Raw genomic sequence first — 24,623 nt, forward strand, 5'->3', positions numbered from 1 at the left:
CCCCAATGTGGTTACAATAAGAGATGGGTAAATTGATTTTAGTAAATTCTGAAATTCAGCTACATTTAAGAGATTTGCCATCAACAAATTATTTTGCAAATCATTACTGATTCATCAAAAATTTGCTGAATATATGACACCAATTGTTGAGTAGTCCCAGTGCAAGGAACATAAAAAAGCAAGAATCAGGAAATGTCACATAATGCTAATCTTATAAAAAGGAGCTTGCATACGGTTATTCTCCCTGAATTGTAGTAGGCGAAAACATCTATGTGAGCTTAATTATTAAATATTAAAATTAAATATATCTAAATAGTCCAATGTACCCTACACTTGTATGAACACTGCATTTGCTACTTAGCTGTGTAAACAGTGTTGCATCACTGCTGCTTAATTTATCTTTTCCTTTATTTTTTCTTACACATTTTACACCTTCACTACAACACTTTGACCATCATGGGCGCATTGGGAAATTAGTGGCCCTGGAAAATATTGCAAAAGTGTCCTCATGTTGTATGTGGGACCAATTTGACAGAAAGTGGGACAAATTTTCAGTATGTAGGTGAAGGTAAAACTATTGACTTAGACAGTGATAGGCAACACTCTTGACCTCACTCCTTACCACCAGTCCCAATAATAAATGAATAGCATTCACATTTATTAAATAGGCCAATTACCCCTAACCCCTAAGTTAAAAATGTAGCATTTCCATTCAATATATAGTGTGACATGGGCACATTACTCGTAATGCACGCACTAACAATTTCTTGTTGTATAAACAGTAGTTTTAGTTTTACATCACAACAAACAGCATACACTTCATCAGGATGTCACCAGTCAACCTAACACTGACTAGACATACTTTTCTTGTCTGGTCACCGGCCACTGTTTGACATCGTTCGCAAATGAGCAATGAAACAGACAGGGTTAAATAGTTTACACTCCTCCCAAGCCCTAACTTGATGGACAGATGAAAGTCCCACCTTGCCTTTAAAAGGGAATTTGTTGCAGGTGCTCTGTTTTGATTGCAGACACACCCTGTCAGGCTGCTGCTTGCTGTGGAAAAGATGTTTTTTAAAACCACTTCAAAACATGCAAGCTAATTTAGATTCTTTACTTTTATTTTGTCACACATGACCTCCACCTGTATCTCTTTAACTTAGGTGAACTACTGTACAAATGTATAACTCTGTTTGCAGCCTTTCTCTGCAGATTGCCAGCTAAATATCTGTTTCCTCTTTTAGAAACCTGTGGAAAACACCTCCCTAATAACATTATTAGCCACCACCATCAGCACACCATTAATTTAATAGCTACCACTATCACCTCTTGTAAATTAATTATTCCCACCCACCATTAAATTAATAGTCTTCAACCAAAAATGAATAGCCCACACCCCCGGCTACATTACTTACCTTTTTCCATCCAGAGCTGTATATCGCTTCTTCCTTCCATTGGTGCCTGCATAACTTGGGGAGGGGAGAGTAGAGGAGAAGAGGGGCCTGCAACACAAATTGTAGGGATGGGAAAAATTGGGTGAGGGAATGGATCAGGTTGAGCTGCTCACACATCCAAAAAAGTGGCTGTTCAGAGGGGAGAGTCCGGCAAACAGAAATCATAGTAATGCCGCTGCTGACCTCCTATAAGTGACAGCCGGCCCCTTCCTATTGAACAAAGAAAATTGAAAAGATGGGAAAACAGTCCTAAGGCATCCCAATGATGATCTGAGGGCCAATAGCCTACAGGGAAAGTTTTCATTGATGTCTATTGCTAATTCACCTCTGCTGGCCACTGTAAAACAAGTTTTCTGTACTTGTCACTTAATGCGTTAGCTATCGAGGTGTAGAAATACACAGGCAATTCATTGATAAAACTTACTGATTGGCACAAAACATCTTTTTTCAATGTACTTGTTACTAGAGCTGGTAGTTGTACAAATACAATTATACATTGTGATATTAACTGGACTATATATGGTAAAAAGTACAGAAAAGTGCAAAGCACAATTTCATGTCATCATTGACATTACCTATTTAGGTGTAGAAATACACTGTCTATACACTGTGATTTCAATCGGTGTATTAGTTAAAACAGTAGGCGCGGAATACGGGAACACTTTTGCAGCATATGAACAGAAGTTAATACTTGCACAATGCAAATTAATCCTTACACAAATTGTTCAGTCATTCAACCACTTCTGTCAGTAATGATCATAATAATAAATTTGCTATGTTATTTAAAATGTTAAAAACTTCCCAGGAACGGTGCAGAATCCTCTTTGGTGATGTCACAAGCCTCAATCCTAGTGCATGAATTCACAAATGGCACAAATGGAGTTTCTGGGGTTTCATACACCTCTAGTTGCAAAACGGACCTTTGCCATTTTATTTGCCTTTTCCAGTGGTTTGTTTGTCCTTGTCTTTGGGATACCAAAGAGAACTTAGTGGATCGGTTTCTTCATTTTTACTCTCGATAACTCTATATTTCTTATGATGCTTCACACTGCGGACTTTGTCTGGTGCTTTTGATCTTGAATATTGCCTATATATACCAACATAATACTGTGATTCAATCAAAGGGTGTAACATTGCAGTAATTTTAGAGTATGCGCTGTATGTAAAGTTCCTTCTTGGTCACAGGATTCTGAACAGATGTCTTTAATAAACTTCAGATATGACCCATGGAATACTACATGATTGTTCCACTGCATTATCCCCAGGAGAGGATAGTGAATCACTATGAATGGTCAAATAGCTTTATTACTTAGCACTCCCCGTGCTAGACAATCCCTGCGGTCTTTTAAGGAATTCAAGCTGCTGTGTGGTAGTCTGCATCTTCTCTGCTGTTTAAAGATCAACATTAATCAACTAAATTTTGACAAAACAGCCATGATCATCCTGCAATTTGGCAGCATGAGAGAACACAAATATGATGATTTACATGGTACATGCAGATCTAGCAGGATTAATGTTACTAATATAGAGTGCAGCATATTCCATAACTGCTTAGAAAATCACAGGGTTTTGCTACATCTGGACTCAATACTTGTAGTCTATTGTTTTCTTGGTTGAGGTTGATGTGAATGTCTCATACTAGAAATTGCATTTCAAACGTATTTGTTGTGGTTGAAAATGCAATAAAAAATTGAATACAGCTATTAGTTCTGATTTTTTTTTTTAAACCTAACACATAATAAAAGAGAACTGTACATTAAGCATGAATATCTGTTGCTAATTAGGATTATACCTTTAAATAGACAATATATAGAGAAAGTTGGTCTAATTCCATCTGCTCAAAATAAAGTCCCCAAACATGGAGTTAAATAATTAATTTTACATTGAAAACACATTTAGTAATTATTCATTTATTTGTTTAATGACAATATCTAGCCAACTTTTATTATTTTATAGCTAAATTAACCTTTTAGAATTTTAACAATGTGTTTCCAATATGGGGCGTGGGTCACATGATAGACTAAGCATGGCCAACATCTAACCACATGCCAACTTATCCAGCGATGGGACGCTCCATTTTGTTATAAAAAAAAACCCTCTATTCTAGAGCATTGTACAAAGGATGTAAATTCTAAAAGAGCTCATGAAAGAAGTAAATAGTCCACAGTTTAGGAACTGTACATAACAAATTTTGTACATTTGTATATAAGGTGAAGTTGCTTTATATATGAAGTGTAAAGTGGCTTAAGATTATTATATATATTTGAACGCTAAAATATTTGTATGAAATAAGATGCCAATATTTTTTCATATTACATTGCAGATATGAGATTCTGTATTTATACAGCCACAACATTAAATCCACTGACAAGTAAAGTAAATAATATTGTGAGGGCTGGACGACTGGGTCAGAGCATCTCCAAAATAGCAGGTCTTGTGGAGTGTTCCCTGTATGCAGTGGTTAGTACTGGCCGAAAGTGGTCCAAGGAAGGACAACCAAATATGAAGAAATAAGCCTTTGCATCCACAGGACCTCCAGCAAAGGTTAGAAGAATCAGGATATATGGCTTTCAGGCGGGTGGGGACCAGATATCATCTATATAGCAGTTTATATGAGTTCTCCTTAGTTCGTACACAGAGAGCAGCCCATGTCCTGATCTTGGACAACTCATCCACCTCTAGCACCACATTAAGGTCTTTTTCCCATTTCAGTTCATAACGGCCTTTGACAGATTGACGAAATGCCATTAAAAGATTATAAAAAGTGGAGATCAAGCCAGTGGAGAGTTACTTCTACAAAAAGATTCTAAAGGCGTGAATTGATAAATAAATAAATAAACTTAAATGGTGGAATTGAGTAGTACAGGTGTCTTAGTTGAAGGTATTGGTAGAAACAGTCATATGGAATGTCATAGCGTCATTGGAGGTCCACGAATTAGGGGAATGTACGCATAGGCGCTATGTCCGGCAGAAACCTGAAACCTCGTCGGGACATTTGTTGGAAGGAGGATTGTTGTTGTCCAGGGGGAAAGACTGGATTGTTCCATAATGGAAACATGATTTCTGTTTTTTTCAGTAAATGGAATGTGCGGGTACTGTAATCCCATATCTGGAGAGAGAAACAAGTGGTGGGTGGAAGTATGGAGAGTGGCAGATGGTATTTGATTGATATCCACAATAAGGTGTAGGGTGAGAGTAGGTGTAGAAGGTTGGCCTCAATGTCGACCTATAACCTTGTGGAAGATGGAGATTGAAATAGGACTAGTTGGGTTAGATGCGTGGCAATATAATATTTAGAAATATTTGGAAGACCCAAATCTCCTTCTGGGTACTCGAATAGGTAGGGTCTGAAACAAATAGAGAATCTGTGGTAACAGATCAGGGGCAGGCTGGGCTGGGGGGATCTGCCCTCCAGGCTGGTTGCATAGTGGGCTACTTTCGGCTGAGTCACTGGCCCACCTGATTTTTTTTCCTTTAAAATGTTCCTAATAAGCTGCTGAGTTGAGTATTGTCCCCCGGGCTAAAATATGCCAGCCCTCCCCTGCAACAGATACATTTTTACCACTGTTAGGCGGCCAAGCCAGGAGATGTACAGTCTATCCCACTTCTCAAAGTCACGCTTAAGTGAGTCCAAGAGTCAGGGAAATTTAGTAGCATATAGCTAGTTATAATGACCCGTTAAGTAAATCTCCAGGTATTTCAAGAATTAAAGAGGTCGGTAGCTCTCACTGTGACTGGGTTCTTGTCCTTCTTTGGCGATAGCAATAATGTCTGCACTAGTGGTGTCTCTCTCAATTTTTTTACCATTTAAAATTGCATTAATTGCATTAATTAAAGAGGGAGAGAAGTGTCAAAGTCGTATAATTGGATGAATGAAAGTATATTGGTTAATATTGTTTTATTGGTCGATCGCACTCAGTATGCCACACTACACGTGGCATACGGCGATCGCAAGGTAAAATACGCACGTACACACTCGCAGTACAACATTTAGTTATGTATATAATTCATATTTATATTGGTTCCGTTACACAGTAATTTATGAGCAGATAGTATTTAGTTTATTATTAGTTTATATAATATGATTATATGTACACTTCAGTGCTATTTAAGTTTCAGGTTATAGGAAAGGTGTCATGCCTAGTATTATATTAAACCCCTATTCATTAGCAGCTGTCCGGTGCATTCGGCGAAGAGATCGCACATTGCATACTCTAGATATTGATGTTAGGAAATAAACCTTTAATATGATACTGACCATAAAATGCTAATAGACTAATTGTAACTGGAGATTCAGGCGGGAAGAACAGAGCTCATCCCCTGGAGAGATGACCCCCACCTTTGGATTCCTTAGATTGAACCAGCCTATGACCTGTTTACCCTGGACCCATCTGAAGTCTGGACCTATAGAAGCAAGCCACGTCATCTCTATTGTTCACTCTGTAACACTGACTGTATATGTATAATCATAGCTGCACCCCCACTAGCCTCAGTCTACTCTGACCACAGTATTCTAAACAGATATACTGTTCACTGGGGCCCGTGGTAGCGCAGTGAAGCGCAGCGGTATGTATGTATCTTTTGGTATTGACTGTACTGTACTGTATCATAATATAATCATGTATTGAACTGTTAAACTTTGCATCTGCTAAAATAAATCACTTTATGCGTTAGAAACACATACAATCGCTTGGGCAATGCTTATTTGAAAACGATAGAATTACTTTAATAGAAGCATAGGTCAGAAGTAATTTTTTTGTAGTACAAAGCAGTAAGGCCAATCAGGCCTGGAGTTCCCATGTGTGATTTATGTATTCATAACATGTGATCCATCAGATTTTAAAAAAAATTGTTTAATTAGTTTGGAGTATAACAGTACTTATTCATATGCAAAGACGACATCCATAATGTACTTAAGTGGTCATAGTTACCAATCCAGGCAGTGGATTGGCGATCTCTGGTTCCCACTAGTACAAAGTCTCCTCCTGTTAAAGCCACTATCACACTGCTTGTAAAAGTAACGGCTGCAGTTGGTAAGTCAAATCCCAATAGGACAGAACAGCAAGTACTCCCTGAACAAGAAAAACAAGTCATGTTTTAACTATGTATCATTTTGACCACAATTTGTAGCAATAAGTGTTAGCAATCACTTAATGTGAGTGTTGGTATAAACTGTTATTTTAACAAATGCATCCATCCCTATATTGAATACAAAAAGTTTATGGTGATTATTATTTAATATAATAAATAAATGATGGATAATTCAGTCATACCCCCTCTCCACAATATCAACATGTCGTCAATATGTCTAGCCCAAAGGTAAATGTAATAAGTGTATTTGTGATTATTCCAAATAGATACATTTTCCACATCCCCAAAAACAAACTCAGTGCAAGTGAAAAGAAAAGAAATGTGTACTTCCAGTAAAGCAGTATCATCATAGAGAAACCAGCATATACTACACAAATCATTATCAATTTTAATAAATGTATATAGGGATTTGAGTCCCTAACAAAAATGTAAGATGTGTTTCTATTGGTTTTAAAAAGTAATCTAAATATCTAAAGAGATTTATATATATATATATTGTGAAAAAATAATAAGCAATATCGCCGCTAAGTGAATTGGGAGTTTAACATTACACCAAGTGTATATAAACAGAATTCCGTGCAATAACAATAAATAAAATCACATACAGTAGGCAGCATCTAAATCTTAGCACTTATTTGCAGGTGCCAAGGTGCCAACCTAAAAGATGAAACAGAGAAAAGAAGCACCAAGCATAGTGTACCAAAAATAACCACAAATTATAATAGTGTAATATATATATATATATATATATATATATATATATATATATATATATATATATATATATATATGTATATATATATATATATTGCAACAAGAGACAGGCAGGGCGCCTCAATGTATATTATCAATTGTATAGTATAAATGGATGTAATATGTTGCATACCGTAAGGTATTAGTAGGTCGTCTAATCAAAGATGGGAGATCCTCCTCATGGGCTGTTCCTCCCAGTGGTTCAAATATCGGACAATGCAGAAAAAAGGACAACATAGAGTAGTATTGTCAAGATATAAAATAACACCACCTGTGGACATGTACACCACCTATTGGGCTTCCTTAGCGTGAAAAAGGCACATAAGCCCAGGGTAGAAAAGACTGTAATATATGGGACACCCATGTGATTCAACCATATATAGAATTATAAACTGCGTACCAGATGGTCTCTAGGTAACAGCATAAAGTTGCTTCTTAGAAGGTCAGATATATACTCTCTCCATCCCAACCTCGTTCATTGGCGGCGATAATGACAAGGAGAGGAAAGGTATAAAAATACAATTGTGCTTTATTAAAAAAGTAAATCAATGCACTTACATCAAGGAGTGCAAATAAATGCTGACAGGGTAGGCTCAACGTGTTTCGTCCCGGTAAAACGGGACTTTCTCAGGAGCAAAATAGCAGATATATATACAGCGTGTATTTCCAGCCTTATATAAAGCCAAAGCGCCATCTTGGCGCATGCGTGAATGCCGCCCATCACGGCGCATGCGTCAAAACAACTTTATTGACCCCAAACAGACACATATTGGATTAGTGCAGAGAGTCAGTATATACAATGTAGCAATGCCCAATCAGGGCTAGATAAATGCCCCATATAAAGTGGTAGTAATACCACAGAGTATTATTATTCATCACATCGCTAACAAGTATATACATCTAAAAGTATGTCTCTATTAGACAGAGTACATAACCAGCACAGCATATTAAATTACCAAGGAACCAAAATGAAATTTAGCATAGAATTATCATAAACAGAAGTAAAGTAGGGGAGGGGATTTGCAAAATGTAAACCAAAAGTAGAGCTAAAGATAAATTTGGTGCACAGAGGGCCTGATTCATCTTTCGACGTCTGTCCATTTGTGTACTATATTTTGCATGAAATAACTCTGTGCATGCCCAGAAAGGAACTTAAGTCAATGTACACAATTACATGCAATTCATGTCTGAATGCAAATGATACTTATGTCTCTATGGCTTGAGAGGAGAAAAGGGGGAAGGGAAAGAGTGGACTAATGTAGCCCATGTACAATAAGAGAGTTCCCACCTAGATGTGGCCGATTCAAGTACTATGTTTGTCTTAAGTACGATTGTTTTCACCTGTATCTTTTTCACCCACTAGAGGACAGTTGTAAATGCTGACTAATAACGATGACTGACACAGCATAGACTTTGATTTAAAAATTACATGTATGATTGCCAGTAACTATCACAGAACTCTGTGTGCATCTAAGATAAACTATAAAAACGCATTTTAACATGGAACACATTAATAAGTGCTGCTATGTAGGACTTTGCTTTTAAAACACCAAGAAATTACAGATACAGCAGATCTGGACTTTCCATTATATTCTCATGTCACATTCATCCACATTTACTGTACAGCATTAAGATTATATATGCAACCTGGTCCTTCCCCTCTCCAATCTGCTCGGGTTATCTCCAGGAGTGACCATTCACATATTCTTGTTCAAACACCCACATTATATATATATACAGTCAAGTCCATAAATATTGGGACATCGAAACAATTCTCATATTTGGGGCTCTATACACCACCACACTGGATTTGAAATGAAACTAACAAGATGTGCTTTAACTGCAGACTTTCAGCTTTAATTTGAGGGAATTTACATCCAAATCAGGTGAACATTACTTTTGGTCCCTTAAAGAGTGGGAGGTTTCTATATGTGCCTCCCACTCTTTAAGGGACCAAAAGTAATGGGACAAACTAAATAATCTACATCAAACGGTCACTTTTTAATACTTTGTTGCAAATCCTTTACAGTCAATTACAGCCTGAAGTCTGGAATGCATAGACATCACCAGACGCTGGGTTTCATCCCTGGTGATGCTCTGCCAGGCCTCTACTGCAAATGTCTTCAGTTCCTGCTTGTTCTTGGGTCATTTTCCCTTCAGTTTTGTCTTCATCAAGTGAAATGCATGCTCAATCGGATTCAGGTCAGGTGATTGACTTGGCCATTGCATAACATTCCACTTGTTAGCCTTAAAAAACTCTTTGGTTGCTTTTGCAGTATGTTTCAGGTCATTGTCCATCTGCACTATGAAGCGCCGCCCAATGAGTTCTGAAGCATTTGACTGAATATGAGCAGAAAATATTGCCCAAAACACTTCAGAATTCATCCTGCTGCTTTTGTGAGGAGTCACATCATCAATAAATACAAGGGAACCAGTTCCATTGGCAGCCATACATGCCCCCACCATGACACTACCACCACCATGCTTCACTGAAGAGGTGGTATGTTTTGGATCATGAGCAGTTCCTTTCCTTCTCCATACTCTTCTCTTCCCATCACTCTGGTACAAGTTGATCTTTGTCTCATCTGTCCATCGGATGTTGTTCCAGAATTGTAATGGCTTTTTTAGATGTTGTTTGCCAAACTCTAATCTGGTCTTCCTGTTTTTGTGGCTCACAAATGGTTTACATCTTGTGGTGAACCCTCTATATTCACTCTTGTGAAGTCTTCTCTTGATTGTTGGCTTTGACACATATACACCTACCTCCTGGAGAGTGTTCTTGATTTGGCCAACTGTTGTGACGGGGTTTTTCTTCACCAGGGAAAAAATTCTTCTGTCATCCACCACAGTTGTTTTTCATGGTCTTCGGGTCTTTTGGTGTTGCTGAGCTCTCCGGTGCGCTCTTTCCTTTTAAGAATGTTCCAAACAGTTGTTTGGCCACACCTAATGTTTTTGCTATCTCTTTGATGGGTTTGTTTTGATTTTTCAGCCTAATGATGGCTTGCTTCACTGATAGTGACAGCTCTTTGGATGTCATATTGAGAGTCAACAGCAACAGATTCCAAATGCAAATGTCACACCTAGAATCAACTCCAGACCTTTTACCTGCTTAATTGATTATGAAATAATGAGGGAATAGCCCACACATGTCCATGAAATAGCTTTTGAGTCGATTGTCCCATTACTTTTGGTCCCTTAAAAAGTGGGAGGCACATATAGAAACCGTTGTAATTCCTATACCGTTCACCTGATTTGGATATAAATACCCTCAAATTAAAGCTGAAAGTCTGCAGTTAAAGCACATCTTGTTAGTTTCATTTCAAATCCAGTGTGGTGGTGTATAGAGCCCCAAATATGAGAATTGTTGCGATGTTCCAATATTTATGGACTTGACTGTATATATATATAATGTGGGTGTTTGAACAAGAATATGTGAATGGTCACTCCTGGAGACATATATATATATATATATATATATATATATATATATATATATATATATATAGGTAGGGGCTCCAGTGCACTGCTTTGCCCACTATTTAATGAATCCCGTTTACTCCAAGTAAGTTTTTTAAACATTTGGGATTATTAGTTTGTCGGGGACATAACCATTCGCAGTAAAGGTGTCACTGTAACTCTTGTCACAGCATCGTGATCGGGAATCTGAGTACCACCGGTTCACATGTGGTGTGGTGCAGCTGCAGAGTCTAGACAGATTAACTGAATCTATATTTTTTTGTGTTTGAGAGGTATATGTCCCAGGCTTTCTGTTTTGTATGCCTTAAATCCCTGGGAGAGAAGGTTGGGCTCCATTTATAAGAGATCAGGTTTTCCAACCAGCTAGCTAGTTGCTGGTTTTTGGGATTTTCACCTGCAAGGTGCTGATAAAAAGTTGCTAGGCAGTTTTCTCACTCTCATTACATAAGGAGGAGGTCAGATGTTTTCCTGAGAGACACTGCAATATATAACCAGTAAGTGCAGTTATTTTGTACGTGTGTGGGACACAAGGTCTTTCACTAGAGAGAAGGTGTTCCTCTGTGCTAGTTTGAAGCTGGGCAGGCTAGGATTTTGTTTTATGTTTTGTTTATTTTCATGCTGGTGAAATAAATCTAGCTGAGGCTAGTTAAACCAAGATATTGGACTAGTGTGATTTATCTGGCTGAAGCAAGTGACCTGCAGCTACCTACCTCTACTTCTACAACCGCCGTAGTCTAACCCAATCTTATGACATTATATGTGTGTGTGTGTTTGTATATATATATATATATATATATACACACACACATATATATATATATATATATATATATATATATATAATAAGCCAAAATAGCAATACTTAAGATAACACACAATAGACATAAAGTTGCATTTATGAAATTTACACATAGCACACCTGTAAATAAACAAGACTTTATTGATAAAATGTATTCGTTCATGTGTTTCCATGTTCTATACACTTGGATACAGGAACAAATTGTTGATATATAGAACATGTAAAGAATGTTTACTATTGATTTGCTATGAAGATAGCACTCTTTTTTTCATGTGCTTACATTATACATTTAAACAAATATGCATGCCCACAAAGGCAGCGTTGTTGGAGGAACTATCAGAAGAAGCGTGGGGCATAGAGCCGTGAGTGTGTACACACTTCCATAACTGCCTAAATCATTCCATCCTTGATCATGGTTTTTAGGAAGTTTGGAAAACCAAATCAAACAATGCAATGTGGTTTTATATGATAAAACATGATCGTGGGAGTGTGCAATATCTGAACAAACAGTTGTGAATTATGTGATCTGCATGAGAATTGCCTAGGTGTGTACCCAGCTTTACTATGTTGTAGTGACTAGCTAAATTACTATTTAACTGCACTGCATGATGTATTATTATTTGTTTTATTTGTATCTTTCTCATGGGAGTATCAGATTTTTATTATAGATATATTTTATTAATTCAAATTATTTTTTATTTTTTTTTTGCAACCTACAAGACATCCATCCTGACTATTTTATGGCACTAAGTCTAGAAATTCAGCTAATAGATTTAAATCTCCTTAAGTATTCTGGAATGATATTTTAGCATTTCTATAAACAACATTCGAGACTTGCAATAATGAAACGTAATCTTCATAAATCAGCACTGATGTTAGATTAATAAACAAGGAAAGCATGTTAAAGCAGCATTACATTCTTGGGCAAAAAAGAGAGTTGCTTCTAACTAGGCTTCAGGGCTTCTTATGGGTATTTTGTCCCTCTCAGTGTATATGTGAGGAGTCTAGAAGGTCAAGAGAAAATAAGCAAGAGTCACAGCAAGTCTTAAAAAATAAACAGCAACATCTGGCAAACCACTTCCTTTCTGATTCATAGGGAAAGTGCATTTCTGTAATGTGGTGTGAAATGTTTCTCTTGGCATTTAAAACTTCCATTAAATGAAAATCTGGGAAGAACAAATTAAAAAAATATTTTTTGACGCGCAAACACCATCAAGTGCATTGAAGTTTAACATTATTTTTCATTAATATGTCACTCGGCTTAGAACAAGAAACAATTGTCAAAAAAGCGATATGTGAAGCTGTCAATTTGTTCTCCTTAATGCTGCAGAAAATGCGCTTCTTTGAGCTTAAAAGAGACTGTGTTGTAAGCAATAAAACTTTTAATGGGATTCCTTAAGATAATCGTGCAGAACATCTGAGGAAGATGGATTTGCTTTTGATCTCTAGACATGAAGAAGAAAATATTAAAAGGCAATTATGATGGATAAAACATCTAAACAAAACTGTGATATTTGCCAATTAACTCACCCAAAACTGTTTCTGATGGCAATGTTTTATAGAAACTGTAAAAAACATATAATCCTTTATTGTACATGCTCAGCATATTCAACAAGGCTGTACAATAAGGGTGATACCTAAATATACAATAATAACTGCATAGGAACAGTGGGTGAGATGACCAACACAAAAAAATGAGACCCAGAGCCCTTCAGAGTATATCCCCATGATCATCTCTTTACAAAAATATTGTGTATTACCAGATATTGTTCCAATTAATAATCATTTATTATTTTTAATAATTATTATTATCATTATTATTATGTGCAAGTTCCCAATTTTCTATCCATCCTATATTTTAGGCACCAGTATATACCTGTGTATATCATACATTAAAAGCTAGATTGTGAAACTGATTTATTCACCAGGCAGGTTTGTTAATTTTCATTGTCATTAGATACTGCAACATATTGGCTGTCTAAATATAATTATATCCCATGCACAGACTTGAGATTATCTCTTGTATCCAGGGGCAACTACAGTAAACAGTTCTGCCTGGTCACTAGACTTCTCTAAAGCTGGAGTTCCCTTTTAAGAACTACAAGTAGAGATTGGTATCACACTGCACATAATGATTAGTATTTAAATTACTTATATAGTTGCTTATATAGGCTGCATGTGTTATGCTGTGCAATTATATAAATATTCTGCCATGTGATTGTTTGCTCATTGTTTCTCATTATCCATTATGTTCCATCTGAAATACCTTCTAAAAAAAGTATGTGTCTTCTTCACTGGGTCTGAACTCAGAGACTATGATGTAATTCCTATTTGCAGATAGACAGTAAGATTTCAACAGCTTTTTACCTGAGTTATGACAACATTTCCCTATCACACAGTAATTATTTGTTATTTATTATTAATGATATACTAATATAACCATGCAATTGAGTAAATTGCATCATGCTGACCTACTATATGTATCAGGACTATGTTACATATATAATCTTAATGCTGTACAGTAAATGTGGATGAATGTGACATGAGAATATAATGGAATGTCCAGATCTGCTGTATTTGTAATTTCTTGGTGTTTTAAAAGCAAAGCCCTATACAGCAGCACTTATTAATATGTTCCAGGTTAAATTGTATTAGCATTACTACTAGCCCTCTCAACAATAACATCTTTAATCCTTCTGTAGTACACATGATCTATTCTGTCTTTCAGTGTGTTATGGGGGTCAAGTAGAAACAACATTCTTCAACACATGAAGGAAATAATACTATTCAGAAATATACTGTTTTTGTAAAAAAAACTACAATATGTTATTGAGTTTTTACTAAATTTGAGGAAAGCTTGTGGGATACAGAAAGAAAAAAACAAAGGGGAGTGGGACAAAGATAAGGGAAGTAGATACATGAATAAGATAGCATAACAATATCTTCCAATTGGTACAGATGATATCGGAATTATAAAGGTGGAGGTCAATATTCAGTTTAAACTGGCAATAAGATAAAACACTGTGGTGGCAATTGTAGCGTTTCTTAAGGCGCCAATAAGTGTTACAGTGTTATTAGGCATTATGAAGCAACAACATGGAGATATAGGGAAGAGGAAGGATGAAAGACATGGGGATGTTGGTATAGGAGAGGGAAATAGAAAGGGAGATGTGATAAGAGAGAGGGGTGGAGTTCTCAAACCTAGTCAGAGGGAGAAATTACGCAAGCCCAGTTTCTGAATCAAAATATTCAGTCCAGGGGATAAATGTATCAAGCTGAGAGTTTTCCAACGGGTTTGAAAAACCAATCAGATTCTAGCTATCATTTCTTTAGTACATTCTACAAAATGATAGCTAGCATCTGATTGGTTGCTATAGGCAACATCTCCATTTTTCAAACCTGCCGGAAAACTCTCAGCTTGATGCATTTATACCCAAGAGTGCCAAGTAGATAAAAATTGATTGGGACGTTCATGAATTTGGCTGGTAATATGTTCAAGTTTATTGATTTGCCAGATATTTTTGATTAGGGATGTAACAGAGGGGGGATCTGGGTTCTTCCAGTTTCTGAGCTATTAAGCATCTAGCAGCAGTAAGGATGTGTGATGGGAGTTTCCAGATCAAATTATGGTCCAGGAGAGGAGCGTGATCCTAAAATAAGGTCAGACACGTCTTGCCAATAAGGCTCAATTTTCTGGAAACTCCACCAAACGTGGGAGAGAGTTCCTCGTTGGCCACAGTTCCATCAATGTACTATGTTTTTAAAACATTCGACTAAAGATATTTAAACTTGCTGGTAAATAGTTATGAAAACTGATGCAAATAGAAAAGGTAATGTTGCCCTCAGCAACTAGTGGGAGGCTTACTTTTATTCTCTATGCTCCAGTAGAAAAAGGTCAGTTAGAAATTATGCTGTGGGTGACACCACCTATCTCTATTGCACCAGTTTTTATAAATGTACACTCATTTGTTTGTGAGTAATATTTGAATTTTCTGTCAGTCCAGCGGGAACCATAGCCCCCAAACAGTCCTGTCTCCAAGTCTCTCATTGGTCACTGGCCATTGATTTTGATCCCCACATTGTTGGATGCTAGGTGTCATGATTAAGGTAGCATCCCTAGTTGTGAGCATTGGTGCCTCATGTCCTTTGAGACCCCTGCTGAATACAGCTCCCTAGAGTCTATAGATATGGACAATGACAACTATACTTTTCTAAAAAGGTGCTTAATCCTCATTGATAAGGATAAGAGAGGTTCTTTTCTTCTGGTTTAACCTCTTAGAGTAATTTTGGAGCTTTAGAGTGACCGACACAGCTAACACACAAAGTGGTTCTTAATACCCCAAGTCCCTAGAGTGTTTATGGCTCTTTCTTGACTAAACAACAGGACAATATGGACGCATTAAAGATCACTAAGGAAGTTCCAATCTTACCGACAAGATAGGTGGGAAATGGGCTTATCAAGAGTGCCTAGTTCCCCAAAATGGCAATGTTTGAAAGTTACTTATAGACTCATTGGAGACTGCATGTAAATATACTTTGGCATCACAAGCCCCACCTCATTCAATAATTGTTTTACAAGTATTCCTCACCACTGCTTGGTTATTTGAAATTTTCACTGCCATAGTTAAACCCAAAACAGTTGATTTCCCACAGCACTCAGTAGAATTCAAAGCCTCTGACATCAAGCATGTGGGAAAGGGGGGCTTTTGTAGTTGTCAGCATTCTATGCTCTCTGCATAGACAGAGAGCTCTTTGTTTTGACAAAAATCAATTAGTGTTTGATACACTCTAGAAAGTGTTTCTAACTAAAAGTGCAACATAGGTACTGTGGACCATGGGCCTATAACATTTAATTGCAAATAAAAAAATTCCATAAAAGGTGGACTATTCCTTTAAATAAAAAGTCTGCTGCAGTATACATTGCTCCGAGGGTAAGCTACTCATTGTTCCAAATCAGTGACTCAGGGTGTTAGACAGACTTTCACAGAAATATGTCAGCAATTGTATTAAGCTGAATAATTTGCTGATTAACCACAGGTATTCTGAAATTCTCAATATTCTCTCTCCTCCACAACATCAAAACACTTCACATTATATTAAAATTTTCTTTGCATTGTAGAAATACTGCCAGCCTTAAAAAACTAACACCATGTCAAGATGGAGTTAAACTTACTTTTGTAATGCCTTTGTAATGGAGTCCTATCCATGCGCAGTAGGCACTAGGGTCAGATCCTCCATTTGCCGGTAGCATTAAGTTGCCAGTGAAGGAGGTATTAGTTAGTTTAGATAGGGGGCAAGGGGGGGATTGGCCAGGGCCAGTCCTGGTATGGTGTAAACCTGCGACAGGATTTTATATGCAGCGATACATGATGATTTGTCCTGCCGACTCTAAACCACCAATGATAAATTAACCTTTTTTGGATTTTTCTTTAACATTATTATTTTTATTAAAGATTTTATAGTGTGGGGGGAGAGGGTATGGAAGCAAGAAAGAGGGGGAGGCAAAGCATAGTACACCAAATGAGATAGGTTGTTGTCACAAATAAAGAGCCATGTGTTATACAGAGGAACCAACTGATACTCTTAGATAAAGAAGGAAAATGTGTATTTTTAAGGCACTCAATTATTTAAGTTAAATTTTAATCTTTCTTTTATTGGTATACACTAAAATCAATAAAAATGAATACTTTATTTTTACGATTCTCAATCATTATTGAAATATTTAAAACTAGCAATTGAAAAATGACATCATATTGTATAACTGTTAAAATAGCAGTGAATTCCTGCTAGTCCACATTGCTGCTGTGTATTTTTACCATTCACTTTAATAATTGATTAATAAAGCTCCTATTTTCTCAATAATGGTCTCCTTTATACATTAATCTGTATTTGTACTGTGATGTAAATCATTACACCATTTTCTTGAGCCCTTCATTATGTCTTAATTACTGTATCTATAAGCCAAATGAACAGGCACGGGTTGGCACAGTCCAGCCCGGGGGGCGCACAGGCGGCCGCATCATTTGACAGGCGATGCGGCTGCGTCATATGATATCTTGATAAGTTTTTATATTCAGTGTCTTCAATTCCCTGAGTGATTAGCTGTTCTGAATAGGGATTGAGGAGAACATTTAGTCAGTAATGATATTAGTGACGACATAATGGGAATAACATTCTTGGAAACGGATGAGGAAATACAAACCCTTTGGGCACTTGAAGAACTTGATTCACAAAATTCAAATATGGATATGAAGGTCCCTGTTAACACAACTTAATTAATAAAAAAATCAACTTTTTCTCTCAACATTTTCATCTGCCCTCAAGTGAAAATATATAGGGATCTTGTGTCCAAGGATTTGGATAAATTGCTATTACAATCTTAGCACAGAACTCTCGGTAATCTTAGTAAGAAGGAAATGACAGATTTACAGGAGATTGAAAGTTGGAACAATATTATCATTAAACCCTCAGATAAGGTGGGTAATATCGTCCTAAGATCATGCTCGCAGTACATAGCAGAAATCAATCGTCAGCTCAATAATACGGACTGTTATTAACGTTTAATTTTCAATCCAACTGCCAATTTCTAGTATAATGATTTAATAAGAAAAGCATAAACAATTTTAAAAACAGATTATGATTACCTTTTTGTTTATAATTTGAAGTTACCGACAATATATGTTTTACCTAAGATTCATAAGAATGAATCTCAGGGGTAGATGGCCTAATGGAAAAGGCGAGTACATTTGTTGACTTACATTTACGCCACCATGTTATTAGTTTGGAATAATACACAAGAGATACTTTAGATGTATTATCTAAGTTACATAATATTACAATTAGTCTTTAAACTAAATTGGCTTCATATGATGTCTAATCATTGTATACTAACATCGCACATGAACAAGGTATCCAGGTAGTTCAATACTTTTTGAACATGAGTAAGTTTATTGTTAAACTCTTACGATTTGTTTTGGCCAAAAATTACTTTTTGATGTAAGATTCTTTTTACAGGTCAGAGGGACTGTGATGAGTACATTGTGTGCCCGATGAATGAAAATCTTTTTTTGGGTTGGTCGGAGAAAGAGACAGTGTTCCATGAAAAAAAATTAAAAGTATACTAGTCACAATAACATGTGGCTCAGGTATATAGATGACATTTTGATCCTATGGGAAGGTGATGAAACGCTCTTTCACGAATTTATGAAAGTACTTAATACCAACGATTTGAACCTTAGACTAACCTCTGAGATTCATGATACTAAGATCAATTTACTTGACTTAACAATTTCTAAAATTACGGATGGCAAATTAAATATTGATGTTTAACAAAAACAGACTTCTACCAACACTCTACCTCACTTCTCGAGCTCACATTTTCCCCCAGTAATAAAAGGAGCCCCGAAAGGGGAACTCCTTAGGATAAAACAGTAACTGTTCTGAAGAAAGTACTTGTATTCAAACTCAAAACTAGATTGAAACACAGAGGGTACCGCAATAAAGTTATCCGGAGAGCAGAAAAAGCCATAAAGAATAGGGAGAGAGAAACTTTCATCTACTCACCACCCAAGATAAATTCAAATGATTCCAAAATAAGAATGATATGAGCCTTCTGCTCTGAATGGCAAGAGATTACAAATATTTTAAAAATGCACTGGAACATCCTCCTGTTAAATAAGGATTTGATAGATGTTACGGGAGACTATCTCCATGACTTGGAGGAGGTCAATGAAATTGAAAGCCATATATCACTTGAGAAAAGAATTTCTAATAGACCGATTGGCTCTTATAAATGTGGGACTTGCAAGGCATTTCAAAATATGACACAAATAAAAGAATATAGGGACAAATTACTGTGCTACTGCCGCTTTGGTGGCTATAAGGATAATATACTTATGGTATTTGGGTAGTTGGTCGAGATGGAAAAAGGCATTAAGTGCAAAGCAAGCTAAGGACACAGATGTAACCTTTCTGCCTAAGTCAAAGACTTCCAACTGAAGTTACTGAATAACCGGACACATCCAGAACACATGATGGAAGATATCGCCCACGGCACTACAGAGTTTTGAGTGGTTAGGCCATATCTTCTGAGGACGAGCAGGGGTGAGATAGGTCCTATACAAAAGTTTATACAGCATTTCCAAATGGTTGGTTTATTTGGACAATTTAGAGAGGTTACCACAGCTGACTTTCCATTGAGTTGGGATTAGAGAGATATTAAGGTCCGATTACCATGTGCAGTGGGAGGCATGCTTGGGCATGTCTGAGAGGCAGGTATTTGTTGGTACCAGAAGGTAATACCTCATTTATTGTTATCCCTAGTCAATTAGGGGAGTGAGGAGAGTGTTTTCTCTGTGATTTTAGGAGCCAAATAAAATCTCAGATGGGAAAGGAGATGTGTAGGGCTCTCTCTAGGTTAACCCAAGGTTTGTGAAGGGCTGGGAGCACCCAGTCCCTAATTTGCAAAATGATGCATGCCTCGTGGTACTTAATCAAATCCGGTAGGGCCATCTCTCCCAGTGTCTTGGACAGAGCCATTCTGGCAAAAGACAACCGGGAAGGATTGCCCGTCCAGATATATCGGAGCATAAGTCAGTGGTGCGCAGACATAAACCTCTGTGGGTGGATATAGGGGATAGTTCTGAACACACAAAAAAGCTTAGGGAGCAGCATCATTTTAAAAGCCACCACTCTACCCAACTAGGAGACCTCATAGCCAATCCAAGAGGTAGATAATATAGTGAGTTGAGTAATTAATGGTAGATAGTTAACATCAACATCAGATATATTGGACGGGATGCAGATCCCTAAATGCAAAATTGTATCAAGTCAGTGGGTATCAAGTCAATTCGGGAGAAGGTGTTATAGACATGCGAGTGATAGGTAAAGTCCTTTACTCTGGGAGCAAAAGCTCACCAGGTGTCGAAGAGTTTGTATTTTGGTAGCAATTTATGGAAAGAGAGAGAAGGACCAGTGTTATTTGGGGGCAAGGTCATAGGGGGATATGTTTTTTCGATCCAGGGATCTAAAACCAAATTAAAATCACCAATAAGATGAGGCTACCCTTTCTAAGATTTTTTACTTCCCTGATGACAACTATGAGAAAAGGTATCTGTTTAGAGTTGAGGCCGTAGAGAGAGACGAGCATTACCGGTTTATCATCTAGTTGGCCATGCAGAATAAAAAATGTCCTCTGCTTGTCTTCAAACCTATAGTGGACGGCAAATGAGATGTTAGAGCTAAATAGAATGACCACGCCATTACAATTAAGGGGGCCATTAGCTGCATAAGAAAGGGTAACGATTATTTCTAAAGAGGGGAGGGGTTCTAGAACAGAAATGGGGTTCCTGAAGTGCCACTACATTAGCTTTGTGTTTGAAAAAGGGCTAAGGGCCTCCTTCCTTTTATTCAGGAAATTAGGTCTTGATTGTTTAGAGAGAGTAATTTAACCATACGAGCCAGGATAGGCAATGGAGAGTGCCAATGGTTAGATGAGTTGAAGGACCTTCAAACCAATGTATGGCGATTGTAGGTGTGTTGTCATAGAAGGGAAAAAAAACATCTATTGTGGGAGGGAAGAGGGTGGCAGGTAGCACTGAGAGGAGGTACAATAGGGGCAAAGGGGGGCTGAAATAACCCAGAAGTTGGGCTAGCGCATTTGCCATGTAGGGAGGAAATTTCTAATAGACCGATTGGTTCTTATAAATGTGGGACTTACAAGGCATTTCAAAATATGACACAAATAAAAGAATATAGGGACAAATACTCAACGATTTGGAAGATCAAGGAATTCCAAAACTGTAACTCTTCCAGAGTCAGATATTATTTAATATGCCCCTGCAGATCGAACTATGTACGAATGAAGAGTAGACCCCTCAAAAGGCGTATTTTGGAACATGTGGACACAGTACAATAACAGATTAATGTATAAAGAAGAAAATAGGAGCTTTATTAAAAAATTATTATAGTAAATGGTAAAAATACACAGCAGTTATACAATAAGGTGCAATTTTTCAGTTACTAATTTTAAATATTTCAATCATGATTGAGAATCGTACAATAAAGTAATAATTTTTATTGATTTTAATTTACACCAATAAAAGAATGATGACATTTTAACTTGAATCATTGAGTGCATCTACAATACATATTTTCCTTCTTTTTCTAAGTGTATTAGTTGATCTAAATTGTACAGGTGCACCCCTCTTTTGAAGCACTTTGGATTAGACGCCATTGTAACCGGCCCTCTGTCAGTGGCAGTTTTACTATTGGGCCCTATAGCAAGGATTGTCAAAACCTGGCTTTTGACGTGGCATCGGCTGTGGCATGAACTCAGGTGTTTTGGTCATTTGCTGGAAGGCACAAAACCTCTCTACGACTGTGGCAAGCTCTTCATATGTCTGTGGGTCCAATTGCAGCACCCATCTTTGCAAAATGCGGTCCAGTCCCCGGATGTAGTGATCTATTGCCAAAACTTCAATAATCTGAGTCAGTGAATTCTCCTCTGGCTGCAGCCATTATTAAATTTTTTTGGAAAGCTCAGCCAATTGTGCGCTAACCTGTTTGTCTTTGTCATAGTGCCGCTTATGATAGCGCTGGGCTCGTCCTGACCCGAAACCGCAATGTGAGCCAATATCTCAGACTTTAAGCATGGATAATCAGAGCCCTGGTCCTCATCCAGATCCATATAAGCTCGCTGAGCTTCGCTAGTTAAATATGGTGCAAGCCTCTCAGCCCCAACTTCAGGAAGCCAAATTGCCCTTTTTGCAGCTCTCTCAAAAGATACCAGATATTATAGTATCAGCTGGTGACATTTTCTGCAGAGCTGGACAAGGTGGTACATTTCTGTCACACCTCACCTGGACTAACATTTCCCTTTAGAGCCTGGTGTTTTCCTCCTGTGCCTCTGCAACACCTGAGCTTGCTACTCTTGCCAACAAGCGGCCCGGTTCACAATGGCTCTCAAAACTTTCTCTATGTTAATTTCTATGCAGCTTGACTAGCGGAAACTTGATCTCTAAGCATCCATACATCTGACACCACTTTTGACACAGGCACACTCCAGATAATGCACACATGAACACCTTCTTTCTCTTTACTCTGCTTTTATTTTCAATATGGCAAAGTAATTCATAACATAAAGTCGCACACACTTTTCTTGTGAGCCTAATGCTAAAGTAACACAGACCAGCTCCCTAGACACCGGCCACTGTCTGACGACAATCATACACACAAAAGAAAAAGGCAGGTTTGAATACTTTACACTCTTCCAACAACCTTAGATTGATGGACAGATAACACTCCCTCCTTGCTTTTACAAGGGAGTTCCCTGCAGGTGTTCTGTTTTCATTAGACATAGTGTAGGTAGACCATGGTGTCAGCCTCTTTCTAGCTGTGGAAAGAGATGATTTTAAACCACTTCAACATATGTAAGTTAAACACATCTTACTATTATTTTGTCACACATAGATCCTCCACCTGCATCTCTTTAACTTAGGTGCATTACTGTACAAATGTGTAACTCCTTTCTCTGCAGATTGCCAGCTAAATACATAACTCCTGTTTTAGAAGGCTGTGGAAAACCACTCCCTTTGCCAGTATATATGTATGTATATATATATATATATATATATATATATATATATATATATATATATATATATATATATATATTTATTTATATTTATTAGGTATTTATAATATATTTTTCTTTCTCAAAATGTAATATAGAACAACATTTAAAGATATGAAACTTTGACTACAGTTGTCAACATTTTCTTTTTTTCATTCTTTATTTTGACTAGCAATAGTTATTGACTTTCAAGGTATTACACCAAATAATTTTAGTTAAGTAGAAAATAAACATTGATGTGCTTACATACATAAATCAAATGGTTTACCTCTAAGAAACAGGTTTTTAAATTATTTTACATTATGATAATGTAATCCTTAAATGTCAAAATATATGTATTTAAGAATTTTATGTTTTTAAAGAAAATAGTGCTGCACAGGGAGACATAGCATAACACAGTCAGAACTCCCCATACCAATAAGTCCGCTCACTATACAAGTATTAAAGAGAGTGCATTGGGTATTTCTTCAGGCTACACTATTCACAGAATGTCTTGGACAAAATAATGGCCTTATATGCAGAGGTGTTTTATGAATTTACTGGCCTGAGCACCCAAGAGTACTGCTTGCTTCTCCCCCATATGTGACCAGGGGGATTGGTGGGGGCACATATGTGACAAGGGAAGAGTGAGGAGGGCATATAGCCTTTCATGTCCACTTGAGGAGGGCTCTGGTCTTAACAGTAGCTTCCAACTCTGCTGTGGGAAGGAACTATGTGTAGAGAGCTGGTGACTCCTACTGATGATGTCATTTGCACTCTGCACAGACTGCCCACATCATGGACAGTAGTGTGAGCTGTATAATGCAGTGTAGCAGTCTTACCCCTCTTACACCAGACTTTGCTGCAGGGTAAGAGCTGATGGCAGGGGCGGATTGGGATATTGAACTGGAACATACCTCTCAATTGTCCCTGGAGTCATTATAAAGTCCTGACTGTGCAGGACAGTTCCAAAAATCACCACAACTCCACCAAAATCAGGACAGTTGGCTGACTAAACTGCTCTCTCATACCTGTTCTTGCAGCTTTCACTACTTGAGGCTGCTGTCTTAAGCTCTCTTCCGGCTTGTCTAGATACTGGAATTTTTGGGCTCTATTTGGGGAAGACTATTCACCTGGTAACAGCTGAGCAATGAGGGAACACTCCAGGCCTCCCTCCCCACAACCAGCCCTGATATTAAATCAATAACACCTTCATTTAATAAATAGGCCTCATTCGCACCCATCAAGCCCTGTCATTAAATAAAATTATTATTACCCCACCATTACTATACTTGAATGTTGTGAAACAGACTCTTCTGCCTGCCCCCAGCACGGTCACATGTGCTGAAGACTCGGCTGGGGTTGGCATACGCAGAGGGGTGAAGGGGAGTAAAAGAAAAATGAGAAACTGGAGGGGAGTTAGTGGGAGAAGCAAAAA

The sequence above is a fragment of the Mixophyes fleayi genome, chromosome 1 (assembly GCF_038048845.1).
Source record: "Mixophyes fleayi isolate aMixFle1 chromosome 1, aMixFle1.hap1, whole genome shotgun sequence".
NCBI lineage: Eukaryota > Metazoa > Chordata > Amphibia > Anura > Limnodynastidae > Mixophyes > Mixophyes fleayi.